Source organism: Periplaneta americana, chromosome 1 (assembly GCF_040183065.1).
Source record: "Periplaneta americana isolate PAMFEO1 chromosome 1, P.americana_PAMFEO1_priV1, whole genome shotgun sequence".
Taxonomy (NCBI): Eukaryota; Metazoa; Arthropoda; class Insecta; order Blattodea; family Blattidae; genus Periplaneta; species Periplaneta americana.
In genome coordinates this window covers 90,932,699-90,945,590 of record NC_091117.1, presented here as the reverse complement: position 1 = coordinate 90,945,590, position 12,892 = coordinate 90,932,699, and the positions used below count along the sequence as shown (strand labels likewise).

The following is a 12,892-nucleotide window of genomic DNA, read 5'->3' as shown; positions in this document are numbered from 1 at the left end:
CATAAATAGTTCATCAGTTACATTCTTGGTGCGAGCTTTTTGATTATTTGCACCATGTTGATGTCGTCTCCATTATCAGGAATAGTAGGAAAAGTAAAAACCTGTTTGTTGGATTCATTACATCTACGACATGGTGAAAATACCCAAAAACCTCGCATCACATTGATCACTAAAATTCTCGAATAATATTTAATGGAGAAATTTTGTTAATTCTGTGCATTAAAGACTGCAATACATAAATACTGAGCTCCTTTTTTGTAACAGCTACTGTAAGACTAACAGAGAGTAGATGGAGATTTGATTTATCTTGTATTAAAACTATGAATGTTTTCATTATCGTAGTACTAAAAGTGTCTTGATTTTTAACATAAAACATCATCAGGAATCGTCCTCCGTGGTGTAATGGTCATTGTACTAACCTTTGGATCTGAGGTTCGTGTTCAAATCTGAAAAGGGTGATGCATGAAGTAAAGCAGTGGCTCGCATATTGCTTAATTTGCAGCACTTAAAAGATCCTAACACATTAGGTCCCTTCAGTAAAATAGTCGTACAAAATTGCGTACGACTTAGAGTTCGGTCGTACCTCGTACAATTAATCAAAACAGTCGTAAGCGTATGACTATGGTCGTACGTATGGGAACCTTCCTTCCCGGTGCCGACCACGTGTTTGTATCCCCAACCCTCTTATTCAAACGGTAGACAATCCGCAATTGAATACAGCTAAAATGCATATTGTAACTCTAATACAAAACAAGAATGTACATAATTTTTATTCAAAACAGCAATAATCACTTTCTATAATTGAATGTAAACACTCCCGTCAACAATGGGATTTCCACTACACACAGCGACACTGTATTCGTTATTGCACTTCACAGACGACAATGACAATGTACTTGGATTATTGAGAACAAGAATGTACTGCTAATCTTAACTAATGTTCACAAAGCACTATTTACAATACAAAACTGGCAGTTCTCAGTTCACAGTTCCTTTGCCTTGGCTAGTTCTTCCAGCTCAGTCACAGTTCACAGTATCTCGAACCCCAGACCTTCAGAGACAGTCCACTGAACTTCGAACTCAGGTTCCCCCAATTACGGTCCACTGCACTCAAACTCAGGACCTCCGGCGACAGTCCAATGGCCAGGATGCTCACACAGCTGCAGACACACTCAAGTCGAATTCTGGTCTCGAAGCTGGCTTCACTGCTACACACTGCTTGCTGTCCAAAAACTAGCAACGACTGCAACTGCAACTAACTGCAGCTCACTTGCGTCTCCTCTTTTTATTAGTAAACCATAATTTCGAGAAACTACGATGCTCGAAATTTCTACTTCTACAGACTTCTGTTCTCACTGTTTCTTCCTGGACGATTCTGTTTGGGAGCTTTCGTTCCCCCCTTCAACTCGCACAACGAAGCACACATAGCTTTGCTTCCCCTTTTCGCCTCACACCGCAGTGCACGCCCTAGGAAGTAGATGCGTGCGCAACTTCATTTGCCGCGTCGCCCGATCCTTCCACGCGCGCCCCTGCTCTCTGTGGGACGCGTGATCGAGTCTCGACGGGGCTGTCACATTGCTCCCTCCTTAGGGCTGGCCGTCTCGGACAGTCCCTTGGTAGGCCGCTAGTCGGTCCAGATGAACCACCATCATCTTCCCTCGGGGTTGTCGCTCGATTCGGTACACCACGTCGTTGATCCGAGTCACCACACGGTATGGTCCTTCCCAGGCACACTGCAGCTTTGGTGAGTTTCCTTTGGTCCTGGTAGGTCGATACAGCCACACCAGGTCGCCCTCCTATAATCCTGCAGAGTTGGCTAATCTGTCGTAGCGCACTTTCATCCTGACGCTGGCCATCTTGAGGTGCTCTCTGGCCAGTTGGTGGACTCCATTTAACTTCTCAGTCAGTTCTGCCACATAGTCAGTCGCTGGCTGGTCGGCGCTGGGTGGCGTGCAAAAACTGCAGATCACAGGGCTGGTGCAGCTCTCTCCCGAAGACCATGTTTGCCGTGTCATCCCTGTTGTATCGTGGACCGATGCTCTGTAGGCCAAGAGGAACAGTGGAACTCTGGCATCCCAGTCTCGCTGATGGTTGGACACCACCTTCCGCAGGAGCTCCTCCATGGTTTTGATGTAGTGTTCCACCATGCCGTCAGACTGTGGGTGGAGGGGAGTGGTCCTGGTTTTATGCACTCCCAGACGCTCGAACAATTCTCCCATCAGGTTGGATTCGAGTTTGCTCCCCTGATCACTATGCAATTCCCGGGGCACCCCGAATCGGCAGATGAAGTTGTCAAGCAGCGCGTCTGCCACTGTCCAAGCCTCTTGGTTGGGAATCGCGTTCACCTCTGGCCATTTTGTGAAGTAATCCATGGCTACTAGCAGGTAGCGGTTACCTTGATCCGGTCCAGCAACGTCGATGGCGATTCTTTCGAAAGGAGCTCCCACGTACTGCTGCATGGCTCCCCTGCTGCGTGTCCTTGGTCCGCAACTGGCTGCACATGTGTCGCACCTTCGGCACCATTGTTCCGTGTCGATTCTCTGATGCTACCAATAGAATCTCTGTCTTAACTTGTCCAGCGTCTTGTTGGCTCCCAGGTGGCCTCCAGTCACTCCAGCATGAGTCTCCTCCAGCACTTCCTTCACCTTGCTCCTGGGCAGGACAAGTTGTTCTATGCGGGTCCTTCCATCGGCCGACTCCCAAATTCTCTTCAGGATACCGTCCTTGACAGTGAAGGATTCCCACTGGGCCCAGTAGCTCTTATAAGTGGTGCTGCGGTTGGCGATATGGGCCCATACTGGTCTCTGGCCGGACTACACATCATGCAGTAGCTGTCCAATGTTTGGGTCCTCCAGCTGCTCCCTCCTTATGGCGGCGTTATCCCATCCTGGGCTCGGCTGGGCGGCAATTGCTCGAACTGCATGGGCGCGATCTCGCTTTTCTACTTTCAGGCAGTGTTTGCAGCCATCCGGGCACGGGCGTCATGATAAGGCATCAGCGTTGGAATGTTTCTTCCCTTGGCGGTGTTCGGAAGTGAAGTTGTACTCCTGCAGTCGAACCCAACGAGCGGTCTGCCCCTCCAGATTCTTGAAGCCCAATAGCCAGGTGAGTGCAGAATAGTCTGTCCTCAGATGGAATTCCTGGCCATACAAATATTTGTGAAAATGCTTCAGGGCTTCCACAATGGCAAGAAGTTCTCTGCGTGTCACTTAGTAGTTTCTCTCAGCCTTGGATAGTGTTCGGCTGAAGTAGGCAATCACCCTCTCTTGCCCGTCCTGTTTCTGAGAGAGTACTCCGCCGACGCCTACGTTACTAGCGTCCGTGTCGAGCGTGAACTTCCTTCCAGGGATGGGGTATCCCTGTACAGGAGCACTGCAGAACACCTCTTTCAGTGACCGGAAGGATGACTCCGCATCGTCTGTCCATTGGAATTGTCGTTTCTCCTCTGTCAGCTGGTTTAGAGGCTTAGCGATTTTGACGTACCCGCTACGAACCTTCTGTAATAAGTGCAGAGGCCGAGAAAGCGGCGCAGCTCCTGCTTGTCCCTCGGTCTCAGCCATCCTCTGACGGCTTGTAGATTCTCCGGGTCTGTGGCCACTCCGTTGGTCCCTTCTACGTGCCCCAGGTAACTGACCTGGAACAGATGACATTTCTTCGGGCTCAACTTCAGCATGGCTTGTCGCAGTCTCTCGAATACTTTCCTCAGGTTCCACAGCTGTTCGCCGAAAGTCTTGCCGACCACGATGACGTCATCAAGGTACAGCAAACAGGTGCCGTATGTCAGGCTTCTCATTACGGACTCCATTAGTCTCTGGAATGTAGCCAGGGCGTTGCAGAGGCCGAACGGCATAACGGTGAACTAGCACATCCTCCGGATGTAGCGCCACCTGCCAGTATCCTGACTTGAGATCCAACATCGAGAACCACTCTGCTCCTGCCGGGGTGTCCAAGGTGTCCAAGGTGTCGTCAATTCGTGGAAGGGGAAAGCAGTCCTTCTTGGGACGTCATTCAGTCTTCTGTAGTCCACGCAGAAACGCAGGTCCCCATTCTTCTTCTTCACCAGCACCACAGGTGATGACCAAGGGCTGTCGGATTCCTCGATGACCCCTCTTGCTTTCATGCCCTCCAGTTGGCTGTCAATCGGATTCCTCGATGACCCCTCTTGCTTTCATGCCCTCCAGTTGGCTGTCAATCTCCCTCTGTTTAGAGGGACGCGTCGAGGATTTTGTCTGATTGGGCGAGCATTCCCGGTGTCGATGCAGTGCTGAACTTTCTCCGTTCTCCCGTAGTCATTTTCAGACAGACTGAACACGTCCTGAAATTCTGTCAGTAGATCGTGTACTTGTCTTCTTTCTCCTTTGCTTAAATTCTCCGCCGATTCTCGAGCCAGCGCTTTCAGTGATGGGTCTAGATCTGGACGTGGTCAGTGATACTCCTCGTTATCTGCCAGAGGCGTCACAGACACCACCGGCTCGACGCTACCTAGTACAGTTGCACTAGGCACCTCCTTGTCCCGATTGGTGACATTCAGGACCCTCACCGGTACCACCTTCTGGTTCGGGAGTAGGAATCTGGCCACATAAACCCATCTATCGGAGTTGTCTGCGAATCGAGGAGCAGGTTTCTCTTAGGCTGTCCGTCCAGTCTTGCCGTCACCACCATCTCGCAGCCTGCTGGGATTGTCGCTTGATTCTCCTAGGTGAGTCTGCTGGCCATGGGTTGGTCTTCGACGTCCCTCAGGAACACTTAATCCTTACCAAAACGGAGGATACGGCGCCGGACGTCCACCGTTGCATCGAAGATCCGCATGGTATCGAGTCCCAGGATGACGTCTTCAGTGATGTTGGAGATGAACACCCACATCTCCAGTCTCCTCTTTCCCAAGGTCAAATCCAGGAAAACCTCTTTCTGGATGGGCAGGCTCTCGCCTGAGGCAGTACGTAGCTCATATCGGCGCAGTGGTGTCCCCCCAGTTAGGCCACGCACGACTTCCGGTCTGGCGTTGGTGAGCGACGCCCCGGTGTCTACCAGTACTCTGCATGGGCGGCCTCTTATCCATCCGTCAGCAATCAGCCCATCGTCGCATCTTCTGTTAACCGTCTTCAAGATCAGCCGAGGGGATGGTGATGACGGCGCCGACGTGCCCCTCCTCGCATCGGCCCCTTTTAGTTTTCCTGTCGGTGACCAGATTGGTCACAGTCCCTCCTTAAGTGTCCGGGTTCGCCGCAGGACCAGCAGGTGGGCACTCCTCGTCTCCGTCGCTCGGGTGACTTCGGTTGACGTTCCTCGACGTCGGCCGCCGCGACGCTCCTAATCCGGTGCGATGCCGAGACGTTCGCCGTCAACTTGGCTGCCTCCATCCTGAGGGCCGCTGCCAGAGCTGCGTTGATGGTACGAAGCTCTACCAAGAGTAGCTGTTGTCTGATTTCGGGGTTTCGAACTCCGCTCCGAAGGTGTAGGCCGCTTCTCCAGCGATGAAGTCAGTAGGTAGGCCCCTGAGGGCCTTATGGGCCAGTTGTTCCACCGCCATTGCAAATTCTTGTAGGGACTCGCCTGACTGTTGGACCCTCGTTTTTAGTTGGGTCCTAAATGCTGCCGCAAGTTGATGGTCACAATAACGTCCCTCCAAGGCCGCCATTATCTCAGCGGCTGTCCCATCTTCTGGAACACTGTGAAGAATCTCCGACGCCTGTCCCTGAAGCGCGGCCAGCAGCTGGGTAGTTTTCTCTGCCGGCGTCCATCCATTGTGCTCTGCGATGGCCTCGAACTGGCGTCGGAATATCGCCCAAGACGTCGTACCGTCGAACTTCGGCGTCTTGACGTTGCAATGTCTGGCTGAAGGCGATGGTTCCACAGGGCCACTATATGAGGTCCTCAATTCTGTCGCCGATCTTTCTATGGCCCGTTGAACTTCCTCAGCGATTATCTGTTTCTGTTCTCTAGCCTGGCAATCCACCAACGCGAGTATGTGCTTATTTTCTTCAGCATTTTTATCTAGCAACTCACTCGTCTGTTCTTGACGACGCTCGAGGGCGCGAATTTTGCCGTCAAAATGGTCTACGTCCTGTCTTAGTTCGGCCACTGTCTCGTTTATAGTTGCAAAATTCTCGTTTAGTCTGTGAAAATCGGCTGTAAGTTCGTCTTTAACGATGGCGACAATTCCATCTACGTGGGTCGAAACGCTTCCAATTTGCGTAGTGACGCCATTTTTCACTTCGCTTATGTCGCCTTTCACTTCACTTAGGTCGTTCTTCACCTCACTGATGTGCTTGTTCATGTCGTCTTTCATGTCTGCCTTTACTTCACTTATATCGTTCTTCACCTCACTAATGTGCTTGTTCATGTCTGCTTTCATTTCCGCGATGGCTTGCTGTAGGTTCTCCATTATGTCTATAATATTTCGCTTTTGGCACCACTTTGTAACTTTAATACAAAACAAGAATGTAATTTTTATTCAAAACAACAATAATCACTTTCTGTTATTGAATGTAAACACTCCCGTCAACAATGGGATTTTCACTACACACAGCAACACAGTATTCGTTATTGCACTCCACAGACGACAATGACAACGTACTTAGATTATTGAGAACAAGAATGTACTGCTAATCTTAACTAATGAATAATTTCGAGGGAAAAATTGTTCCGGAGCCGGGTATCGAACCCGGGACCTTTGGTTTAACGTACTAACGCTCTACCACTGAGCTACCCGGGAACTCTAACCGACACCGATCCAATTCTTCCCTCTATATCCACAGACCTCAAAGTGGACTGGCAACCGTCAAGCAACCAACTTCGAGTGCACACTGACTCCGTGTGACTTAAATTGTGGTTTTCTGTTAACGAACAGTGACGTGTATTATGCAAATCAAGATTTCAGGTATAACTCCCTGTAAAATTGATTTGAATAATTTCGAGGGAAAAATTGAACCCGGGACCTTTGGTTTAACGTACCAACGCTCTACCACTGAGCTACCCGGGAACTCTAACCGACACCGATCCAATTCTTCCCTCTATATCCACAGACCTCAAAGTGGGCTGACAACCGTCAAGCAACCAACTTCGAGTGCACACTGACTCCATAGGTGTGGACCAGTAATAAAGTGTAAGTGTGGCGGCATTCTAATCAAACGTTAGAAATCGAGCATCTGCTGCCACCATATACTAGTACCGTACTTCATGTAACAAGAGTGACTGTAATATTATATAGAGATTACAGACAGATCAAATTCAATTCCTTAAAGATTATTATTTGTGTAAGACGTGTACCGTGACAATGTTAACACAAACACAATTGAATCAGGAGTGAAGTAGCCAGTTATAGGGACGCATCTGATATAAATCCTTTTCGAGAGTTGGTTGATCATATTGTAGGGTGACCAGACGTCCCGTTTTTAACGGGATTGTCCCTGTTATTAGCCTCTTGTCCCCTGTCCGGAGAAAAGTAGGCTAGGGGACGCCAAATGTCCCGTTTCCGTAAATTATTGTTGAAATATTTTTATTTTATTTTATGTAATAATCACGTAAAGCATTGATTAATAACTATATTGTTTCCATGAGATATCACCGTAATGAATGAATCACAAAATGTCGTTTTCAAAATGTGTCTTGCATGGACTTCTATAGTTTTCTGAAGGAAAGGCCAACACTTCTATAGCAAATTCACTTATCAAAGAAATATGATGTTGATTGTGTGATTGTACAGTTAATCTTTATGGAGAATATTGAAATAGTAAAAGATAATATGAGGCAAAAAATTTTGTTATGAAACAAGTACAGAATACAGTGACATGGATATAATGTAAGGTCCAGTTAACCTGAAGTACTTTTAAACAGATAAGTTAACCTAATTAATCCATACTAGTTGTAATATAAAAAAAAAATGGTAAACAGTGACTTTAGCCAAGTATTCGTGCTACTGTGTTATGTATAATTAATGTTATTAGGCCGCCTATAGCATAGTTTTTGTAAACAATGTAGCATTTATTACTTTAAAATAAATAAAACTGGACCTGAGGTTTTGTAGAAAATAGGTATACACTGGCTACGTACAGAAATGAAAGTAGACAGGCTTGGAATACCACCCCGGGCACAGTCACGGCATTATATTCCTGCAGTAGAAAAATTCAGATGGAGATGATCCGGAGGGGCTGCTAATTTGAATGAGTGATTTTTAAATTACATTGTTCTTATCAATACTAATTGCATGGGTATAAAATTGAATGTCTTACATTGTGCCGAAACGAAAGCTTCATTGACCAGCTTCTGCGAAAGTTAAATTGTGCGCTATGCCACTTACATTATTATTATTATTATTATTATTATTATTATTATTATTATTATTATTATTATTATTATTATTATTATAAAATTGAATAATAATAAATACACATTAAAATCTAGAGATTTTTTGTTAGAAAATTGCGAGTTTTCGAAAGCGGGATTATATGAACAACTGTTGGCAACACTGCGTAGCACATCTCGCACTACACTAAAGTGGAGGGTGAATGATGAAACATGACAAGGCGTAAGATTCAAATGCTTTAACAATAGAGCACGGAAACATACTGTAACTATTGCAATCGAAATTAATATTTTTGAAGTTTTTAAAATAAAAAATCTTTTTCTCTCTTATATTTATTTTGTGCTGTAGCACATGAGTACATAAGGACCGGTCGCCCCTGAATAATATAGAAACATTTTGTGAAACCCGATGAGTTTAGACCACCGCCGTCTGGATTGTAATATACTGCCTGCTCTATGGTAAAATTTAACATTGGAAACGCCGTATAGCAATGTTTCTCGAATTTGCCGCTAGAGCGCGACTGTGACTGCACCATACCGCATCATTTCTAATCTGCAGGTGTTAAAGTGTTGAGGCGATTGTTAGTGATTGTATGATTAATTATTACATCTAACTAAGCTAAATATTCGTTTAAGTCAGTAATGATAAAAATATTGATTGTCTGTGCTCTAATTTGTGTATATAAAGTTTGTGCAAAGTCATAAATTATTGCGAAACGTGATATTAATTTTCGACATGAATTAGGTGCTGTGTTCATGTTTAAAATGGTGAATTGTTGTGTTCCCCTTTGTAAATCTAGACAAGGAAGTTCACGTTCAAAAGGAATAAAATATCATGAAATTCCCTCAGCAAAAGAACTTAGAGAAAAGTGGCTGGCGTCTATATCCAGACAAGGTGCCTGTAAAAGTAGCAGGTGGGTTCCAACCGATTACTCACGTGTGTGTAGTCTCCATTTTCGTTCAGAAGACTATAGAGAGAACTGCAAGAAAAAAATTTAAAGCTTGGTGTTATACCAAGCATTTTCCCAGCTTACCCCAGTTATCTGCAATCTCGGAAGATTACACCTCGTAAGGAAAGAACCACTTCAGTGAAAAAGGAAAGTGAGGTAGAACTTTGCGGGAATTCTGGAAAGTACTTAATTAAGAACAAATTTTTAATATTTGCTTGAATTTTTTATCTTAGTATTGTTGCTAGAAGAAAGTTCTTTTTTTTTTTTTTTCAGATGGGTCAAATAAATTCCACACAGAAACTTATGATGAAATTGAATACAAGTGTGAGATAGGAGTTCAAGTTAATCTCAAAAATGATAATAGTTCTGCATGCTCAAGAAGGGAAATTAATAGGCTACGATCTAAAATTTATAGACTAGAGAAAAACATGGCAGCTATGAAAATTGAATTGAAAAAAAATGCATCATCCGGAATTAGATCAACTAACGGTTATAAAAGAATTAGCTGAAGAAAAAAATAAAAAAGCTGTATATTTACTTGACCAAATAAATAATTTTGGCAAGAAAAGGCCTGAATGGTCAGAATTAAGTATCCGTTACTGTCTAGCATGAAGACTAGTGTCACCCAAGGGTTATGATCATGCGCGAGTGTCCAAATTAATATCAGCCCCTTCCCGAAGCACATTGGACAGATACATAGGGAATGTTGATTGTGATGTTGGGATTTCTCCATTGGTAAATAGCAGACTCCAAATAGAATGTGAAAACCTGGAACCCATGGAAAAGATTGTTTCAATTATCGCCGACGAAATGGCAATAAAGGAACGGCTTCTTTACGATAGAACAAGTGACAAGTTCTTCGGAATAGTTAATGCAGAGGGTATATATGATGAATGCGCAGGAAAATATCCAACGTTGGCAAACAAATTACTTTGTTTTGTGGTGAATGGCCTCTCAAAAAGATTCACAATACCAGCAGCTTATTATCTTGTTAAAGGTTTACAGGGTCAAGAGTTGTATCAATTGTTTAATCAAGTAATCAAAGCAGTAGAAGACTGTGGATTCTATGTACTGAGAATTGTGACAGACAACCATAAAACAAATGTCTCAATGTTTCGACAGTTTGGAAATGGAGATCTGAAATTTAGTGTTCCACACCCTTGTGATCCTCAACGTCTGCTGTTTCTAAGTTTTGATTACTGTCATTTGATTAAGAACATTAGGTCTCAATTCCTAGACAGGGATATGGCTGACGGTGATGGACTAATAAGTTCCAAATATTTGAAGGAAATATATCGTCTGCAAGCGAAGTTGACAGTGAAGCCCGTTCGATACTTAACTAAAAAAACATTGAACCTACAAACTTCGAAAAAATGAATGTATTAACGGCTGTACAAGTTTTCTCTCCTGCAGTCACTGCCACAGTTGAATTCATGAAGAGTAACAATGCCCGTATCAATACCAATGTAGACTTCTCAGAAGCTGGCCCATCTGTACATTTCATGAAGTGTATATATAAATTTTTCATTGTGCATGACGTAAGTGACAGAACACAGCATATGAGGCAATGCAACCCGAATTCCATGCAGTTTTATTCTGTAGCTGATGAAAGACTGCAGTGGCTACAGGAATACTTCGTTGGATATATAACAAGGATTCAGGCTGAATCGAAATGGGCTAAATTGAAAGGGCTAACCAAAGAGACGACAGAGGCACTTCTGTTCACTGTGAACTCTACAGTTCATTGTATTATACATCTTTTGAAAACTGGATTTTTCTACGTCCTCACAAGAAGATTTTCTGGAGATCCAGTAGAGGCTCTTTTTAGCACCGTTAGAATGGGAGGTGGTAGTAACGATATAACACATGCACGTACAGCGGCATATGCTATCAAAAGAATATTGAAGTCTGGTCTTATGATACCTTCCAAAGCAGCCAATGTCACTGGAGATAATGCATATTGTGGAGAAACCTTTCCAACTGGTGGCAATAGTATCACTGATACCGGTACCGAAAATGACCTTGTTCTTCCTGATCATGTTTTGATTCTTTTGGACAAACTTATAGTACCAAATGACAGAGTAGACATTAATTTAGAAACTGTCTCCCAAGCTTTGATTTGCGGATATTTAATACGCGTAATTGAGGAGAAAGTAAGTTGTGATTGTTGTATTAGGAATATATCTATGCCTAAAACGTCGACGCTATTAAATGAAATTATCCATCACCAAGAAAGAGGAGGGCTTAGATACCCAAAATCGACTTTTGTTGCCTTAATAAAACATTTGCAGGAGTTCGTTGAAGCCGCAGTACCATATTGTACTAAGTCTTCTCAATTAACAAAAACAATTCGCACATTTGCGCATTCTCCTCTTTCAGAATGCGCATTATTGAATTGCAGTATGCCAAATCATCAACAGATGGTTAGCCACATTATAATAACAAAGTTTGTACGACCACTACTAGCAAATATTGGAAGGAAAGAAACACAGCGTGCATTTCGACCGGTGTGCTATTCAAAGCCTCAGTCCAGGAAAATTCTGAAGTTGTGACTTCAAGGGATGGACATCATTTTTGCCAGGTAAGCTTTTATCTCTGGTATACATTTACACATATTATCTAGTTTAATTAAAGGAAAACTTGAGAATAATTGTGTTTATTAAGCAGAGTGCGTTTAAATTTCCATTATAACTAATGTTACGTATGGTGTTGTATGACCTGCCATCTAGCGGAGATTTTTCAGCAGACTGTATACGCAAAATGGACGTCATAGAGCAGGCAGTATATCACAATCCAGACGGCGGTGGTTTAGACTTATTTGTTACATTTTCAAAACAAATGTTGGCGAAACTGATTTGTCTTCCGGTGGTCTTCCGTATTTTGAATCTAGGGAGTCTACACTACACGATTTCATAGTACTGTTGTTGTTCACGGTAGCAAGTCAGTGCAGTTAATTTTAAAATCATATGTTCTGAATTCATAACTCGTCATGTTTGTTTGGTGTATCTTAAAAAAAAAAAAAAAAAAGAACCACAGTTTTCTTGATTCACATATCGTAAATTATATTGGCAAACACTGATTTGTTCTTTCTTAAATTAAAAAGTAGCAGTGAGGCAGCGACAGACCTTGTAAATATAAATATACGCACAAGAAGTCTTGTTTTGGTAATTTCCTAGAAGACGGGCAAAATCCAACATGGCTGACGAAAACTACCAAAACGTTCTGCCAACTATGAAGTTCAAATGTCACCAAACATTACAAAATCAAAGATGGAAAATCATACATATATTCATATTTTTAAGGAAGAAAAAGCCCTTCGAAAAATGAAAATATGTTTAATTTTTCATCTTTGATTTTTATGGTGTTTGGTGGCATTTGCACTTCAAAGTTGGTAGTACTTTTCTGGCAGTTTTCGTCCGCACTTTACCCCCACAAATCACTAAAACACAAAACAAAACAATAATTTATCACCTAATCAAACAAAATTCAATCCTCATTGACGTCTTCAAAGACAACCACTTCACTTGCATTATGACACAGGCTTCAAGGCAATCTAAACTTAAAGCATGCAGCCAACAAAGAACTAAACCACCACTTTGTCGTACAGTCAACTTCACATAACTAAACCATGTATTTAC

General features: G+C 43.5%; 1 protein-coding gene across 4 annotated transcripts in view; it reads left to right on the top strand.

The window, feature by feature from the left end:
* LOC138698097 (ankyrin repeat domain-containing protein 27-like) overlaps window positions 1-12,892 on the top strand; it is a 90,725-nt gene that overhangs the window by 62,858 nt on the left and 14,975 nt on the right. The gene's annotated exons all lie outside the window — the stretch shown is intronic.